At 52.7% G+C, this 18729-nt stretch overlaps 1 protein-coding gene across 1 annotated transcript in view; it reads right to left on the reverse strand.

The window, feature by feature from the left end:
- The window catches only part of PIK3R6 (phosphoinositide-3-kinase regulatory subunit 6), a 62557-nt gene extending 43828 nt beyond the window's left edge, over positions 1-18729 (reverse strand). The window contains 3 exon segments of the mRNA XM_030297106.2: positions 13920-14506; positions 14701-14888; positions 17510-18729. The gene's annotated coding sequence lies outside the window, so the exon portion shown is untranslated.

Below are 18729 nucleotides of genomic sequence, written 5' to 3' on the forward strand. Positions count from 1 at the left end.
AACTCTTGATGAGGATGTGGAAAAATTTTGCTCTGTCGTAGGGAGTTGGTGAGAATGGAAATTGGTATAGCTTCTCTGGAGGGTAGCTGGCCAATAAGTATCAAAATTCAAAATGTGCACACTCTTTGCCTAAGCCACTCCACCACTAGGAATTATCCTAAGGAAATAACTGGGTGAGTGAATAAGGATTGTGTACAACAATGGTCATTGAAACATTGTTTATAAGGGAGAAAAAGAGAAGAAACTTAGAGGCCCGACTACAGAGTATCAATTAAGCAAATTAAAAATATATAGTCTGTGCAATGGAATACAGAGCAGACATAAAAATGATGATGTATATCTACATTTACTTACTTGAAAAGATTTTCAGAAGTATCCATTGAATTCTTTTTCATGTTTATTTATTTATTTTTGAGAGAATCCCAAGCAGGCTCCGAGCTGTCAGCACAGAGCCCGACACGGGGGCTCAATCTTACAAACCATGAGATCATGACCTGAGTCAAAATCAAGAGTCAGATGCCCCACTGACTGAGCCACCCAGGGGCCCCTGGAAGTACTTGTTTTAAACACCAGGTAACAAAACAGTTAACACATTCCTAACACATTAATTTTAAAAAGAATACTTCTAAATTTGCTCAGACGTATGGTAAAAAGTCAAGAAAAAGTAAACATCAAAATGTGACATTGGAGGTCCTCGTTCTGGTTAAACACAGAGTAAGTACACTCCACTGTAACTCTCCAACTCAATACAACTAAAAACTCTGAATAGTATGCGTGCGATCACTATCTGAGGATTCTGAAAGGTAAACGGTAGCAGGCAGAATGGGGAAGAGAACCAGTACTTGAAGCAAGAATAATCTGGCAATGAGTTTCCTGCACTCCCCCCACCCTCCCCATTATACACTGGTCTAGACACAAAGGCCTCCTAAAGCTCACAAGTGCACACTTAGGGCAGACAGAAAGAGCTGGAAGGAAGCCTCCCTTCCTGCTGTGAGGAGCAAAGAAAGGGTCCCCAAAGGATTGGAGAGATGGGGGAATTTACTTTTTCTTTTGCATTTTGTTCTGCGATAGCCCCCAGGAAATCTTGAAATAGCAGTAGCAGCAACAGTGATGGCAGTGGGGGCCATGCAGATACCTAAAATTCTGAAAAAGGGAAATTATTCCCTCTGACTAGAGGAACTAGTTCCCAAGGGCATGGGAAGAATCCTTAATACTTTTATTCCCCCCTCTATCACAGGAACAAAACCCAGAAATAACAAATAGAAGATAAATAATAAAATGGTAGACATGAATAAAAATATATCAATAGTTATATTAGATGTAAATGGTCTAAACACACCAATTAAAAGACAGAGATTATCTGGGGGCACCTTGGTGGCTCAGTTGGTTAAGTGTCTGACTTCGGCTCAGGTCATGATTTCACGGTTTGTGAGTTCGAAACCCGTGTCGGGCTCTGTGCTGACAGCTCAGAGCCTGGAGCCTGCTTCGGATTCTGTGTCTCCCTCTCTCTCCGCCCCTCTCCTGTTCACTCTCTGTCTCTCTCTCAAAAAATAAACATTAAAAATTTTTTAAAAATTAAAAAATAAAAGACAGAGATTGTCAGCATTTAAAAAGAAACAGAAAACAGGGGCTCCTGGGTGGCTTAGTCAGTTAAGCCTCCAACTTCAGCTCAGGTCATGATCTCATGGTTCGTGGGTTCGAGCCCCACATCAGGCTCCGTGCTGACAGCTCAGAGACTGGAGTCTACTTTGGATTCTGTGTCTCCCTCTCTTCTCTCTCTGTCTCTCCCTTGCTATCTCTGTCTCAAAAAGAAATAAAATAAGTAAATAATAATAAATAATAAATAAATAAAAATAAAATTAAAAAAAAGAAACAACTCTATGCTGTTTGCAAAGTTCACTTCAAATATAATGTCATAGGTAAGCTAAAAGCAAAAGAATACAAAAAATACTACCTGACTATTAATGAAAAGAACACTGAAGTAGCTGAATTAATATGAGACAAAGTCGATTTCAGAGCAAGGAAAATCATAATGATAAAAACATAATGATAAAAGACACATAATGATAAAAGGGTCAGTTCATGAAGAAGATATAACAATGCTAAATATGTTTGCACCTAAAAACAGGGCTTCAAAATACATAAAGGAAAAACAAATAAACTAAAGGATAAGTAGGCAAATCCACAATTAGTGGGAGATGTTAACAATCCTTTCTCAGTAATTGATAGCACAAGCACGTGGAAAATCAGGAAGGACACAGAAAGAGCAAATAATACTATCAACCAACTGAATATAACCAGCATTTATAGAACAGTATACACAACATAGCAGAATATGAATTCCTTTCAAGTGCATGTGAAATATTCACCCAGATAGACAATACCCTTGGTCATTAAACAAACCTTAACAACTTGAAAATAATTGAACTATATAAAGTAAGTTTGCTGATCATAATGAAATTAAACTTGAAATCACTAACATGAAGATAACTAGAAAATATCTAAATATTGAGATATTAAACAACACATTTCTAAATAACCCATATTCCCCCTCCCCCCCAAAAATATGAGGGACTACTTTGCAACTCATTTTAGGAGTCTAGTGCTCTCCTTATATCAGAACCAAACAAAGATAGCACAAGAAATGGAAACAGACCAATATCCTTATAAACATATATGAAGAAAATTCTCAACAAAATATTAGTACACTGAGACTAGCAATATATAAAAAGAATAATGCATAACAACCTGATGGGGTTTGTCCCAGGAAGGCAAGACTGATTCAATATTTGAAAATCAATCAGTGTAATATACTATATTAAAGGTTTAAAAAGAATAACCATATGCTTCTGTTAATGGATGCAGTAAAAACATTTGACAAATCTTAACATTTATGATTAAAACTTAAGAGTAAATTAGGAATTTAAGGGAACTTCCTTAATCTGACAAAGAGCCTTTAACCAAAAAACCCCACAGCAAACATACATAATAGTAAAAAAAAAAAAGTGAATGTTTTCCGTGAAAGGTTAGGAAAAGGCAAGGACACTCTCACCACTTCTATTCGACAAATCAACACAATACTGGAAGCCAGTGTACTAAGACAAAGGAAAAAGAAAAGGAAGTAGAAGAAGGTAGGAAAAGAGGTATACAGATTGGAAAGGAAGAGATAAAACTATTTGCAAACAATACGACCCTACTCACAGGTAACAGGTGTACAAAGAACACCCTAAGAATCTACGCGGAAATCTCCTAGAACTAATAAGTGAGTTTGCCAGGATCACAGGATATAATGTCACCATACAACCTCGGGCAATGTCTGTATACTAAAAACAATTAGAAACCAAAATTTGAACCACAGTGCCATTTAAAATAGCTCCCAGGGGCGCCTGGGTGGCGCAGTCGGTTAAGCGTCCGACTTCAGCCAGGTCACGATCTCGCGGTCCGTGAGTTCGAGCCCCGCGTCGGGCTCTGGGCTGATGGCTCGGAGCCTGGAGCCTGTTTCCGATTCTGTGTCTCCCTCTCTCTCTGCCCCTCCCCCGTTCATGCTCTGTCTCTCTCTGTCCCAAAAAATAAATAAACGTTGAAAAAAAAATTTTTTTTTAAAAAAAATAGCTCCCAAAGGAAAAAAAAAAGAGAGAGAGAAATACTTAGGTATAAAGCTAACAAAACACATATAGGATCTGTATGGTGAAAATCACAAAATGCTGAAGAAAGAAATCGAAGAACACTGAAAATAAATACAGACACACACAGTTTATGATGTGGAACACATCCAGTATAGTTGAGATGTCCATTCTCCCCAACTGATTTTTAGATTTAATGTAATTCCAATAAAAATACCATATTTCTTAAAAACAACATTTTTAATGTTTATTTATTTTTGAAAGAAACAGAGCGCAAGTGGGGGAGGGGCAGAGAGAGAGGGAGACGCAGAATCCGAAGCAGGCTCCGGGTTCTGAGCCGTCAGCACAGAGCCCGACGCGGGGCTCGAACCCACGAACCATGAGATCATGACCCAAGCTGAAACCAAGAGTCAGACGCTCAGCTGACTAAGCCACCTCCGCGCCTCTCAGCAGATTTCTTTTGTAGATAGAAGATAAGCAGATTCTAAAATTTATAAACAACTGAACTAGCCAAACAATTTTGAGAAAAAAAAGTTTGAGGACCCATCTCTCTATTTTAAGAAGTACTACGAAGTTATAAGTGAAGGAGTAGACACAGACGGAAGGAACAGAATCGAGCCTCCAGAAATAGACCCAAGTAAAAAGAGCCAATTGATTTTTTACAAAGTTGCAAAGCCAAGTCAACGGGGGAAGGCTAAGTCTTTTCAACAAATGATCTGGAACAATTGATCATCAATAGGCAAAAAAAAAAAAAAAAAAGTATCTCAACTTAAATCTCACAACTCAAACTCAACACGTTCCACAGATCTGAATGTAAAAGGCAAAACTATAAAGGTTCAGAAGAAAACATAGGGAGAAGTCTTTGTGCCCTTGGGTTAGAGAGAATTCTGAGATATGATACCAAAAGCATAATCCATAAAGGAAAAAACTGATAAACTGGACTTGGCCAAAATTAAAAACTTTGGCTTTGCGAAAAGGGCCTTTAAGAAAATGAAAAGACAAAGCATACAGTTGGAGAAGATGTTTTCAGATCGCATATCTGACAAAGAATTTGTATCCAGGATGTATAAAGAACTCTCAAACCTCGACAGTAGGAAAACAAATGATACCCCCGAAAGGGAAAAATATGCAAACAGGCGGTTCATCCAAAAAGTTATGGGGATGGCAAGAAATCACAACAAAACAACACAAAAATCATGTTACTAGTCATCAGGGAATGCAGATTAAAACTGGGAGACACAAACATACACCATTGGAATGGCTACAATTTAGTCACAGGCAATACAAAGCGCTGGAGAATAGGGGCGCCCGGCAGGGGGTGGCTCAGTCGGTTGAGCGTCCAACTTCGGCTCAGGTCACGATCTCACGGTCTGTGAGTTCGAGTCCGCGTCGGGCTCTGTGCTGATGTCTCAGAGCCTGGAGCTGCTTCCGATTCGGTGTCTCCCTCTCTCTCTCTGCCCCTCCCCTGCTCGTGCTCTGTCTTTCTCTCTTTCTCAAAGGTCAATCAACATTACATTTTTTTTTTAATTAAAAAAAGACATTCGTTTTGATATACAAGTGCTTTGGATTACAAGCGTGTTTCCAGAACGAGTTATGCTCGCAAACCAAGGTTTTACCGTACTATCTCTGACTTTATTGGTATTTCGTAACAGCTGGTGCACAGGAGCGAGCTAACGTACACGCACGTTGTGATCCCTAACGAGAAAAACGGTCACCCGTGAGCCCGCCACCCAACTCGGGAAGACCTGCTATCACATTGCCCTGCGCGTAACGCAAAAGCAGGGTAACAACAAAATGGTAAGACTCCTAAAATAATTGCTCCTCTGGCCCGTCCCTTCCTGGGTGCCCGTGTGACCCATCCCTGAGTGCTCTGACTTCAGCCTCCTTTGTGCCCAAAAGTGCCAGAAATGTCCAGCTCTTTCGTGGCAACATTTTGATAAAGGCTGGGTGTGTCGACCAGTCATGTTGTTCGTTCTTTCTGAAGATGGTCTGTGGCATGTTTTTGTGGGCGACAGGAGACGTCGCAGTCTGGAGGGAATGTGAAATATCAGACCTGAAGATCCAGTCGTGAATCTAAGCGTGTGGCTGATCCCGGGGTGCCTGCAGTCTGGGGAGGGGGTGGCGGAGCTGGGGTGGCCTGAGGCGCTGCCCGGTGGGGGACGGGGCGGACCCTGCCCCCAAAGCCACTGATGCAGGGAAGCCGAGGGAGGCTTCCCAAGTGGGACCCGGGGAGCTGGATTCCCAGGTCGCCCTCTGGTAGTGGTGAAAACTGACCATGATGACCTCTGCCCCAACCCACCGGGTCCAAGCCACCGTCACCGCTTGCTGAGATTGTGGCCATGCCCCCCAAAAAGTCCCCGTGCTTCCCCGCTCTCCCCTACAACCCAGTCCGTGACTAAAGCCCTCCAGTGGCATCTCTTAGATCTTAGAACACCCCACACCCCTCGCCCTGCCTAAATCTGGCCTCATCTGGCCCCCGAGCACCTCTCCACCTTTATCTCTCCCCCCTCTCCCTCTGGCTCACCCGGCTCTCACTTCGTGGCTCATTATGTTCCTCGCACCTGCCAGACCCAGACCTACCTCAGGGCCTTTGCACACCTCTGCCTAGAACGCCTTTCCCCACAGCTAAGTACTTCTCAATATTCAGGTCTCCCTAAAAAAAAATTTTTTTTTTTAACATTTATTCATTTTTGAGAGACAGAGCGTGAGCGGGGGAGGGCAGAGAGAGAGGGAGACACAGAATCCGAAGCAAGGCTCCAGGCTCCGAGCTGTCAGCACAGAGCCCGACCCAGGGCTCGAACTCCCGAACCGTGGGAGGGTGACCTGAGCTGAAATCAAGAGTCGGATGCTGACCCGACGGAGCCCCCAGGCGCCCCTAGATCTCATTTTAAATGTCACCTCCTTAGAGAGGGAGGTCGCTCTATCTAAACTAAACTCCTCTCCCCACCCCAGGCGATACTCCAGCACACTCTCGTTTCATTCACAGCATTTAGCGGTATCAGGCGTCTTCCCACGTAATGATTAATTTTCTCGGCTCCTCGTTGGAATGTGCTGCCGTATCTGTCCCCTGTCGCAGGCCCGGCACCTCGGGGCCCTGCTGGCACCCGGGAGACACGGCATAAATATTTTGGGGAGCAAAGGTGAGGTATCTTGCCAAAAGTCACATGGCTAATGAATGATGAAACCAGGACTAGAGCCGAGATCTCAGCTGGGGGTGTGAGGTCACGGGCCACCCCCCCCTTACACTCTCCACCCCTTCCCCCCCCACCCCCACCCCTCGCAGGACACCTGCCGCCCCAGGGAAGGTAGAATGAACGCACAGACAAGCTTCTGTCCAGGTGGCGTCAGCGGGGAAGGAATACGGGGCAGCCTGGAAGGAAAAGACATCCCAGAGATAGAGACGACAAGGGGGTATGTGTGTCTCAGTACTCACGGTGCGAAGCCGGGGCTATTCTGGGCTGACTTTTAATGGAAAATGAACTTGGAAGAAGTGTGACCAATGGGTGCCAGAAAACCGCCTTATCCATTTTCCTATTCGCTCATTTGCTGACTCATTCACCACACATTTATTCGGGGCTTATATGTCCTCCTGCAGGCGTTGGAGAGGCCTTGTGCCTCTGTAATGGATTTCCTGTCCTTTGGGGGCTGTTGACCATGGGGGGGGGGGGGAGCCCTCAGGGGACAGGCGACCAGACAGGAAATGGAAATATGCAGAACCCGGGTCATTCTCAAAATGCATCAACATCACCTTTGTCTCCACTTGGACCGACATGCATTTCTTAGGAAATGAGGCTTGCCCCTTTTAGCCCCCAAACATGCCTCTGAAGGTTTTCTAGATGCATCTCACGGGAGCTCATTGCATATGGTCACACGGTGGAGATTTCGGGAGCTGTCGGTGGACGACAGAAGCCTCCACCCCGTCCTGGATGGCTCATACTTTCTGACTCCTCAGATAGGATTCTGTCTCAGCACTGGGGGCTGTTCTTTGCTCCTAGTGGGTGAGTGGGGGCTGTTATCCGGCCCACCGGCCCACTGGGCTTTGGGTAATTTACCCCGCCAGGGAGGGCGAGGGTTTGCAATTCATCTTTAATTTTTTTAGTGTTTATTTATTTTGAGAGAGAGAGACAGCGTGCAAAGGGTGTGTGTTTGGGGGGGGGTGCACAGAGAGAGTGGGAGACACAGAATCTGAAGCAGGCTCCAGGCTCTGAGCTGTCAGCACAGAGCCCGACGCGGGGCTCGAACCCACCAACTGTGAGATCATGCCCTGAGCCAGAGTCGGACGCTTAACCGACAGAGCCACCCAGGCGCCCCAACGATGTTTCTTTCGAATTCCCAGCAAAGGGTCCCCTGTGTTGGCAGCAACCTGTCCCGGCCCTCTGCACCCTTCCAGAAGGCTGGGACGCCACATAAGCACAGGCGATGGTTTTGGAGGTAAAACACAAAAACAAAGCCTGAGAAACAGATCTATGAACAGAGAGCGAAGCTTCCAACCACAGACATGGAACCTCTATTTGGGCGGCTCAGAGGCCCTCTTGGCTGTCTTCCTAGTTCCTGGCAGGGTCTGGAGCGATGGCATTGCTGAGCAAATCAAAGAGCACCTATGGAACACCCACGTGTCCTGTCCGGGCAACAGCAATTGGACAAGGGCCAGGGAGTTCAGAGATGAATGAAGGAGACGAGGTCCTTGCCCATCAGACTGTAGGGCCCCGCCACTCCGTGACTTCTTCAGGACAGCAGTGTGGCCCTGGCCACCACACTCCTGGCCCACCACCAGCACACTGACGCCCTCACAGACCCGTATTCACAACACGCCTGACAACCCATTTCACAGATTCGCACTGGGGCCCTGGAGGCATGCCCTGCCTACTATATCAATACAATTCACCTTTCAATTAAAAACCACGCCGATGGTAAATCCAAAAGGTACACACCGCTCTCCAGTGAAAAGCAAACATCCTCACTCCTCTGGGCCACCGGCTCCTCTCACCCGCTCCCCAGAAGAAACCATAGCTCTAGAAAATTTGCATCTGTGGCCAACTTTTTCAAAAAAAGGCCGTATTTCACATAAAAATCGAGATTCTCAGCTTTCCATAGAGGCAGAGCCCAAGCGGGAGAGGGGCAGAGAGAGAGGGAGACACAGAATCTGAAGCAGGCTCCAGGCTCTGAGCCGTCAGCACAGAGCCCGACGCGGGGCTCGAGCCCATAAACCGTGCGATCGTGACCTGAGCCGAGGTCGGACGCTTAACCGACGGAGCTACCCAGGCGCCCCTTGAGATGCCCAGCTTTTACATAAAAGGAATAACTTGGAGATCTGGCCACAGCCAGCCCACAGTTCTTCAGGGCAGCTACTCATGGGTGTCGAATGGCTGCTGTCCCCGTGCAGAGAGCCAGGGCCCTCCCCCTACCCCCCTCCGCCGTGCCCGTGAGCCTGTCTGGGGCATCATTCATGCCCCTGCCTGGCCCCTGGAGGCGGGCAGTGAGCAATCCCCCAGCTTTGCTGTGGCTCCAGTCCTAACGCTCCAAGAGGAGTTATTATGTGAGCTGGGCACCGGGGTTGCCCACGGTGCCCCTGTGAGTCAGTCAACAAACATCCACGGTGCCAAGCACCATACATTACATCCTGTTTCCTTTAGTGCTGGGTCCCCTTTACCTGACGCTGCTTCTACCAATAGGAAGCCCTTGCTAAATATCCTTGAATGACAGACCATCAAGGCACTCGTAGGACAGGGTCACCGTCCCCAACCTCTCTCAGGCTAGGGAGCAGAAACTAGTCTGTGGGGACCGGCTGGTTGGACAAAGGGTACAGGAAATGAAGATGATGCTTAGGATGCTGGTCAAAGAGACCCAGGCTCAGTGCCTTGAAACCAGTGGGAAGGGGGACGCAGGCTCAGCACCCTGAAACCAGTGGGAAGGGGGGCCCAGGCTCAGTGCCCTGAAACCAGTGGGAAGGGGAATGCAGGCTCAGCGCCCTGAAACCAGTGGGAAGGGGGGCCCAGGCTCAGTGCCCTGAAACCAGTGGGAAGGGGAATGCAGGCTCAGCGCCCTGAAACCAGTGGGAAGGGGGACCCAGGCTCAGCGCCCTGAAACCAGTGGGAAGGGGGACCCAGGCTCAGCGCCCTGAAACCAGTGGGAAGGGGGACCCAGGCTCAGCGCCCTGAAACCAGTGGGAAGGGGAATGCAGGCTCAGCGCCCTGAAACCAGTGGGAAGGGGGACCCAGGCTCAGCGCCCTGAAACCAGTGGGAAGGGGGACCCAGGCTCAGCGCCCTGAAACCAGTGGGAAGGGGGACCCAGGCTCAGCGCCCTGAAACCAGTGGGAAGGGGGACCCAGGCTCAGCGCCCTGAAACCAGTGGGAAGGGGGACCCAGGCTCAGCGCCCTGAAACCAGTGGGAAGGGGGACCCAGGCTCAGCGCCCTGAAACCAGTGGGAAGGGGGACCCAGGCTCAGCGCCCTGAAACCAGTGGGAAGGGGGACCCAGGCTCAGCGCCCTGAAACCAGTGGGAAGGGGGACCCAGGCTCAGCGCCCTGAAACCAGTGGGAAGGGGGACCCAGGCTCAGCGCCCTGAAACCAGTGGGAAGGGGGACCCAGGCTCAGCGCCCTGAAACCAGTGGGAAGGGGGACGCAGGCTCAGCGCCCTGAAACCAGTGGGAAGGGGGACCCAGGCTCAGCGCCCTGAAACCAGTCAGGAAGATTCCCAGCAGCTGGCGTGGGCAGCATGGAAAGCGGCCGAGGGGTGGATCCCGACCACCTGGGAGGAGCCTCCCCACCCCATCCCTGCAGGCCCTCCCACCCTGCCCTGCACACAGCGTTCATTCATTTCATTCATTATTTCTTTTGCTCCGTCGTTATGGAGACCAGCAGCGTGCCAGATACCGTCCTACAGACACAAGGTAAGAAAGCCAGGCCTTCAGCGGGAGACCCAATAAACGGGTGCCTTCATTCACTCACTCATTCATTCGTTCAGCCCCTTCTGTACGTTAGACCCGGTTCCAGGTCCTGGGGATTTGGCCATAATTTCAGATAGACAAAAACACCTGCTGTCATAAAGGCTACAATCTAATGGCATGTAGGGAGTGTGCAAGGGGACACCCAGGAAACTCGAAAACTAAGCTGTATATTAGCTGGTGGCCACTGCTGTAATGATAAGGCCGGGAAGTGGGGGGGGATGTGCGGTTCCAGAGCTGGGGGGACTGGTCTCTACAAGGTTGACCGGAGAGGTCTCACTGAGGAGGTGACTTCTGGGTAGAAGAAACCTGGGTGCGGGGAGGGGGGAGGATGGATGGGAGCGAGTGGGGCCATATCTGCCCAAGACAGGGTCCAGGTGACGGGATAAGCCAGGCCAGGTGCCGAGGTGCGGGGACAGTGTGGCCACAGCGTGGCGGGAAGGGGACGGCGGGAGGGGGCTGGGAGGCAATCCTTCACGGGCATGTTTTTGTGCACACGCCTTGTGAGCTTTTGTGCCGGGTCATCCGAGAAGGTACGTATCGTGCACAGCCTGGGAGGACCGCGGCAGTGTCTCCCTGCTGGGGACACGGGGCAGATTTACTCGCCGTCCAGCAGGGTAGCAGCAATGTCCCCTTCCCGGGCAGAACTGGCACTTTGCCTGCTGCCCGCTGTGAAAGCCGGGGTTCCCTAAGGTCAGGGCTCCTTGGCTGATGGTGCACAGCACCCCCTTCCATGCTGCCCCCCCTGGGACTTGGGGGACAAGGGGGCCCATCAACCTGACGCTCATGTGCTTGTGGGGCCACAAGTAATCGAGGCCTTCACCTCAGACTCCCGAGTCTCCCGTTTCCTGCCGGTGACAGCGCGACAGGCTGACTTAAACAGTTACGAGGAGGGTGAAATCTTGGACGCTTCACGGGGCTCGGCGACGTAGGGACAAGATCAGAGGCAAAGAAGGAATGAATGGGTGAATGGATGAATGGATGAACGAATGGCGTGGGATTCAGAGCGTACTCGTCCTTAAACGTAGAACTTCGGCAGTAAACGGTCCCCAGGCCAGGTGCAGACACACAGCTGGTCACTGCCATGGGGTAAAAACACGTCTGGGGACCGACCACAGAACCGCAGAGGTGGCCACAGGGATAAGTCAGCGGGACCCCGTTTCCTGCCGCTGTTACTGCTCGAGACTGGTGCCAGGCAAGGAGGGGGAGACTTCCAGGAACAGGCCCGGCTGGGGGGTCAGTGTTCCCAGCAGTGAAGATCCCGGCTGCTGACCTGCCCACCCCGGCGCCCCAACCCCGCCCTGCGGGCCCCTCGTCCAGACCGTTTGCACAGAACCCTCCATCCAGCCCTCCCTGCGGCCATCCCTTCGGGCTTAAAGGCCAAGAACAAAGACACAGAGTTTCCCAAGGTCGCAGCTCTGCCCCCCACCTGTCGTCTGCCCCCCCCCCGGCACAGCGACAAGGGACCCCCTCCCTCTGCCACTGACCCACTTCCCCCTCCTCCTGCCGGCGCTGACTCACAAACCCCTGAGTTTTGGGGGCAGATGCTATTTCCAGTGTTCTGACCTTTTCTCTCCATGGAGAGAGTCATACTTGCCCGGCTCTTTGGTTTAGAGCATGTGATTCGTGGGCTCACAGTAGGAATGCCGAGCTCTGAGGGGACCCCTCGACCCTCAACCCTCATCCTACGAGGCCCACTCGGGCTGTCCAGGTTCCCGAGGCGCCGGGGACGTGGGGGCCCTGCGCTCTGCTGTTCCCTGGGGATGGGGCAGGCCTGTTTCCCTTGCTGTGTCTGCCACTGGCCGGGGAGGAAACACCTGGACGTGAGAGAGACAGTCTGGAGGAGGCGGGAGGAGAGCATTGTTCTGGGGGGAGGGCAGGGAGCCCGGGAGGAGTCTGACGGGGCGTGGGTGTAGACCAGGAAAGCCCTGGGGGCCAGATTCACGCCCACCATGTCGGCCAAGAAGCAGGTCCTGGTGAGGGGCTATGTGGCATGTGGCTGGGCTGGTGGCACTTGGTGCCGGACTGCCTGGATCCCGGTCCTCTCTCTGGCTGTCACAACTTGGGCTGCCTGCTTAGCCCCTGCTTGGGCTGCCTTTGTGCCTCAGTTTCCCTGTCTTTAGAGGAGAGCTAGGCATAGCACCTGCCTCGTCGGATTACCGCAAGGACAGAGTAAGATGATCCTCGGGGCGCCCGGGGGGCTCGGTCAGTGGAGCGTCCGACTCTTGGTTTCGGCTCAGGTCACGATCTCGCGGTTCGTGAGTTCGAGCCCGCGTCGGGCTCTGGGCTGACAGCTCAGAGCCTGGGGCCTGCTTCACATTCTGTGTCTCCCTCCTCTCTGCCCCTTCCCTGCTCATGCTGTCTCTCTCTCTCTCTCTCTCAAAATAAATAAATAAAATTTAAAAACTGACCCTCTATGAACTCTTCTCTTCAGCAGCCGAATGGACTCACCAGCTGTGTTTTGCCGTAAAACCCCCTGCTTTGCACCTGCTCTCCTGCTATGGGTTTGCACACTTTGTTCTCAACCGGGATGCCTGCTGCCTCACCTCTGCACACAGACCCTCCCTGCCGCTCAAGGCTCGGGTGCGGCCTCCTGTAAAGCCCCCTGGAGCCCCTGCCCCGAGGTCACCTGCGTACGTGCCTCCGCTCGCCTCGGGACCTTGCGCACTTTGCTTTCTGTTGGTCACTTACTTGTGCTGCGTATCAAGGCCCCACCAGCTGGCCAACTTCTTGAGCACCGGGACCTGGCCTTGCTCGGCCTCTGGCCCCGACTGCACAGCTAGAAGACGCTCGATCGTGCGTGTGGACAGAAGCAACCGGACCAGCATGATCGCCACCTGGCTCCCCGGGAGGGACAGACACGTGATGTCCCAGAAGGGGTGTAGACGGGACCAGAAGGCCGACTGGGGGGCCAGTGCCTTGCTCACCTGCCCTGTTGTCTTTGGCAAGACGCCGCATCTCTCTGAGCTATAAAACGGGCATTAAAATACGTATCCGGCCCACCTCTGACGGCACACGAGAATCTGGTGGGACGATGCGTGTGCTCTCCTGCCCCGGGCGTGTGTAACCAGTTATAATATTGATACTTACAGGATCCAGAGAAGAAAGGAGGGGTCCCCTCGCCGGGTCCCGGGTGAAAGGATCTTAACTTGGCAGAGTGATCCTGGGGGCCACCGCCTCTGGTAACCCTTCTCAGCAAGGCTGGGCCTCACGTACAGAAGAGCCAGGGGCATCTCGGCCCCTCCAGGGCTCCCTGCCTTCCTCCTCCTTCCTCCTGGCCCCTCCACCTGCTCTGCCCGGATCTGCCTCTCCCGGCTTCCTCCCTGGACACCTTACCCCAGCCAGCACCTACCTTAGCTCGGCTGGAGCTCGGTTCCCTAAGTCTTTCTGCCGACTGGCTCCCCACCGTCTGTGCAGGGAGGCTGCCGGCCCCAGAGAACCCGATGGCTCAGAGGGGCTCCAATGGGTGTCTCTGGTCCCCGCGGCAGCCTGCAGATCTGCAGAGAAAGGCCCAGTGTGGCACAGGCCCGACTCTGTCCCTCCTCTTCCTTCCCCTTCCCCGTGGCCCTCAAAGCTCCTCCCAGAACACATCCTGCTGTGAGGCTGCTTTCTGCAGAAGCTTTGTGGTCCCCCGCGGTCACTGGAGGCTCTTCCTTTCGAAGGGGCAGGAGGGGGGAGCCTCCATAGAGTCCCCCTGTGGTGCTGACTGGGCTGTGATGCCGGGGACCCTGAGCTCCCTCCAGAGCTCCAGACGCGCCAGCTGCCATCCACGCCTGGAGACTGGCAGCCAGAGGGCCACCTAGCACTTTCAGTTCAAGGTGCACGAACCGAGCCTTCCTCCCCAGCCCCCACCAAGCCCACCTGTCTGCTCCTCACCTCAGAATCAGAAACTTGGGGGGGGGGCATCCTCAAAGCCTCCCTCTCTCTCCCGTGTTCCATCTAAATGCAACCAAGTCCCATGTCATAAACTGTCCCCTTTCCCCGCCCCCACGACTGCCACCATCGCCCTCCTCCCGAGTGACCGTAGAAGCCTGATCCACAACCGCATCACAGCCAAGAGCCCCTCTCTGGTGCCGAAACACAGATCGGATCACATTACGCCCGCAGTACAGCCTTCAATGGCTCCCTGTTACCTTTAGGAGAAAGGCCAGGCTCCACCTCGCGATTTGCACGGCTCTCTTGACCCGGTGGCTCCTTGATCCCCAAGCCCACGCTGTGACCCCTCCCTGGAGTCCTGATGGCCGGCAGTTCTGTGATGGTCCAGGTGGCCCCTGGGCTCCAGGCCTGCACGTGTGCTGTGGGCTCCCCTTCTGTCCTCCTCCTGGCTCCAGCAGAGAAGAGGAAAAACGGAGGTCAGAGAGGAAGGAGGAAAGTGGGGTGCCTGGCAGCTGGGAAAGGAGACGGGGTGCAGGACACGGTGGTCAGCGGTGTCAAAGCCTGCGGAGAGGACGCGGCTGAAGGGAGCGACAAGAGCAGCTGCTGACCTGGGCACTTAGGAGAGAGCAGCGTGGGGGAGCGGACCACCTCCAAGGTGTGGACTTGTTGGCTGGCCCGTTGTAGTCTTTCTTTTTCTCACAATTTGAAGGCAAGCAGTATTTTGGGAAATCCACACATTTCTAGACCTTCGAAAAGCTCACAGATGCTCTGCTATCACCTGGTTTGGCCTAATGGTCAACGTCTCTGGAGAGAGATCGCAGACAGCGTGGCCTGAACGCCTGGATTCAGCCGTGCCTGCAACCCTCATGCCTAGATCTACTGCGGATTGTTGGACTATGTGATCCAATAAATTCTCCCCCTCCCCTTTTTGAGTAAGACGGTTTGACTTGGATCCTGTTACTCGGGTTCCTCCTTTGCGGCCAAAGAAGTCACTGGTATTTTTTTCTGCAAGGGTTTGCATGGCCTCTGCTCTATCACCCTCACTTTGCAGAAGAGCGCATTTGAAAACAGCAACACCAAAAAGGAGCCCAGACGTTTCGATCATCTACTCCACGACTCGATCTTCCTGCCCTATCTGTTGGTTTTCTGCACCCCCTCCCGTGACTGGAGTGATAGTCTCTCCTATCTTTGTATTTGAGTTCTTAGGTCATGTGTCTGCCCCATCTGTCTACCCTTCCCCCACAAGTTCTGGGGAAGCAGAGGCTAGGTCCTTATGCATTATCCTACCCCTCACGGGTTAAGAGAGTGCTAAGAGAATGTTTGGCTCATTAAATACAACAAATATGGATGGATGTGGATGGATGGATGGATAGATGGATGAGTGGATGGATGTGGATGGGGGGATGCATAAGAGAAATGGGTAAGTCCAGGACAGGATAAAGGACCAGGGACTCTGCCCCTGCAGGTCTGGTACTCAGCAGCAGCAGCCAGGCAGTGTGGTGGCCCACGTGGGCAGCCTCCTCGCCTTATCAGCTTTGGCCTAAACTGAATCGGAAATCACAAGTCGACGTTGTGGCTGACTGCACCCTCCTCCTCCACAGCTGCTGTCTCGGCAGCCACACTGGGTGTGGCAGCCACGGGTTGCTTGGTGACCGTGGTACGGCCCCAGAGCTGTCCCCTGCAAGGATGGGCTGAGGCTTCTTCATGGGTCATGGACATCCAGGAACAGGAAAGAAGGAAGAGAAGGGAGAGACGAAAGACTGAGGGTCGCTAGCTGCCCCCTGAACCATCCTACCATCCCCAAGGCAGGGGCGGGGCGGGGGGGGGGACTGCCCCTTTGATCCCAGGGACGCCTTGCCTCTTAGGGGGGATTCTGCTTTCCAGGTGCTGAGGCCAGGCTTCCCATCTGCACCAATGTCCCCGGAAGAGCCTTTCCAGTCCCTTCTGTCCAGGCAAACACTTCCTGTTATTTTCCCACCCATTACTAAGCAGCCAAGACCTTTACACAAATTAAAATTTTAACCCGTAAACAAATTCAATGAAACCCTCCTGACACTGTGGCAGCAGAGGCACCGGCCCCGGGAGCAGGGCGCCCTGGAGGACCAAGGGTATTGGAGTCAGGTGAGATTATTGGCTTCGGACGCAAGAAGCCCAGGTCACTTGTGCCCTCGCCCCACCTTCCGGGGGAATGGTCTCGGGAGCCTCCGGCAGCAAATGCAGAATTCACCATCTTGCCCTTTTCTTTCTTTTTTTTTTTTTTTTTAATTTTTTTAACGTTTATTTATTTTTGAGACAGAGAGAGCCAGAGCATGAACGGGGGAGGGTCAGAGAGAGAGGGAGACACAGAATCGGAAACAGGCTCCAGGCTCCGAGCTGTCAGCACAGAGCCCGACGTGGGGCTCGAACTCACGGACCGCGAGATCATGACCTGAGCCGAAGTCGGACGCTCAACCCGACCGAGCCACCCAGGCGCCCCACCATCTTGCCCTTTTCTAAGGAATCCACCCACAGAAAATCCTGATGAGCGAAGTAATCTCACTGAGGATCACAGGGGCGGGGTGGGGGGAGATAGGAGAGGCATGTACGTTACACGTCTCTTAGCAAACGATTGAAAAAAACCTCTGTGGATATTTCTGTCGTCCAGACACCCTTTGTCCACACCAAGCCGCCGGACTGGTGGGCTGGGGTGGGATCAGAAGGCTCTCCCTGCTTTCTCCTCTCTCCCCAAGTGACTCTGAGTCAGAGTCATGCATTGCTGGTTTCTCCGGCCCAGACTTTTTCACAAAGGGAAGTCCGCTCAGGGCCGTATTCGGAGAGGGGTGCCTGGGTGGCTCAGTTGGTTAAGCGTTCCGGCTCTTGATTTCGGCTCAGGTCGTGATCTCACGGTTTGTGGGTTCGAGCCCTGCATCAGGCTCTGTGCTGACGGTGCTCTCTCTCTCCCCCATCCCCCCCCCCCCACTCGGCTTTCTCTCAAAAATAGATAAACATTAAAAAAAAAAGGAAGTGCTTTCAGAGCACTTCCAACCCCACGTGTTGGATCTAGCGCGGTTCGAGAGGGGGCTCAACCTAAGTGGTCGGGAGGGCCCTTGAGCCAGGGGGAGCCCAGTCCAGCTCCAGGGAGCACTGCCGGGCCGAGTCAACTGGAAGCCTGGCCCCACGGTCCTCGCCTTCCATCCCTCCTCAAGGAAGACCCAGACATCGGCGTGGCTGGTGCCCACTTGACGGGCACCTCTGCTTCTAGTGGATTCCCTCCAGCCCTCACGGCCACAGCCCCGGGAAACAGGGACTGCGGGACGACCTCGTGCTCTGAAGGAGTGGTTCGCCGAGCGGGGTCCCTGAACCAGCAGCATCGGTATCCCCCGGGAGCTTGTGAGCACCTAGTAGCATCTGCTGTGGGGGCAGAGAGGGAGGGAGAATCAGGAAGAATCAGGGGGAGTTAGGATAGTTGGGGGGACGATAGTAGAAAAGGGCTCCGGGCCCGTCTTCCCGGTATCCTTTTCCTCTCCACCCGGTGGAGGCCTGGGGTGATTGCACAAACTGATCTTCCACTGGCTTGTTTACTTGGAGATCATGAGAGGTGTGGACCCAAGGATCAGCCGCTTTCTTTTCTTAAATTTAAGTGTCTGTATTTTCTGGCCCCAGTACATATTGACATGGGTCAACATTCAGAGAAAAACCCTGCCCCACTCCCTCTCGGGCAAGCCATTTTGGGGAAGAAAACTTCCCTCCCCGGGATTCTCTTGGCAGGTTGCACCGGTCGCCCCTCCCAGACTCCTCTGGGGCAGGGGGAGGGGCAGGGAGACCCTGCCGTGGGGGCGGGGCCTGCTCTCCGCGCACCTCCCCTCCCCTGTTCTCCGGTGGGGCTGGAGGAGCCTAGCTGGGGAGCAGGTCTGCAAGCTCCCTGGAACGTGAGGGGGGCGGCGTGGAGCCTCTTGAATGTATGAGATACTTGGCACAGTCGCTGTGTCTTCTCACAAAAGAATTCCCACTAGGAACAGGGACTGGCTGCAGGTCGAGAAAGCTGGGGGGCGGTCAAGAAGGCTGGGGGTGACCAGGATCGTTGAGAAAACTCGAAGACTCCCTTCATTACTCATGCAAACTGCCTGGCAACCCACGCGCGCACCCGTATTCGCACCCGGGCGCACAGATACACCCAAAATGGGGACCTGGCTGGGCTCTGTTGTAACGTTGCTGTAGCTGCACGGGCCCCTTCTCCTGCCTGGGTCTCAGTTTCCTCCTCTGTAACCGAGGGATTGCAGCGAGCATGTTGCAAGGCCCTTGCCAGC

The sequence above is a fragment of the Lynx canadensis genome, chromosome E1 (genome assembly GCF_007474595.2).
Source record: "Lynx canadensis isolate LIC74 chromosome E1, mLynCan4.pri.v2, whole genome shotgun sequence".
Taxonomy (NCBI): Eukaryota; Metazoa; Chordata; class Mammalia; order Carnivora; family Felidae; genus Lynx; species Lynx canadensis.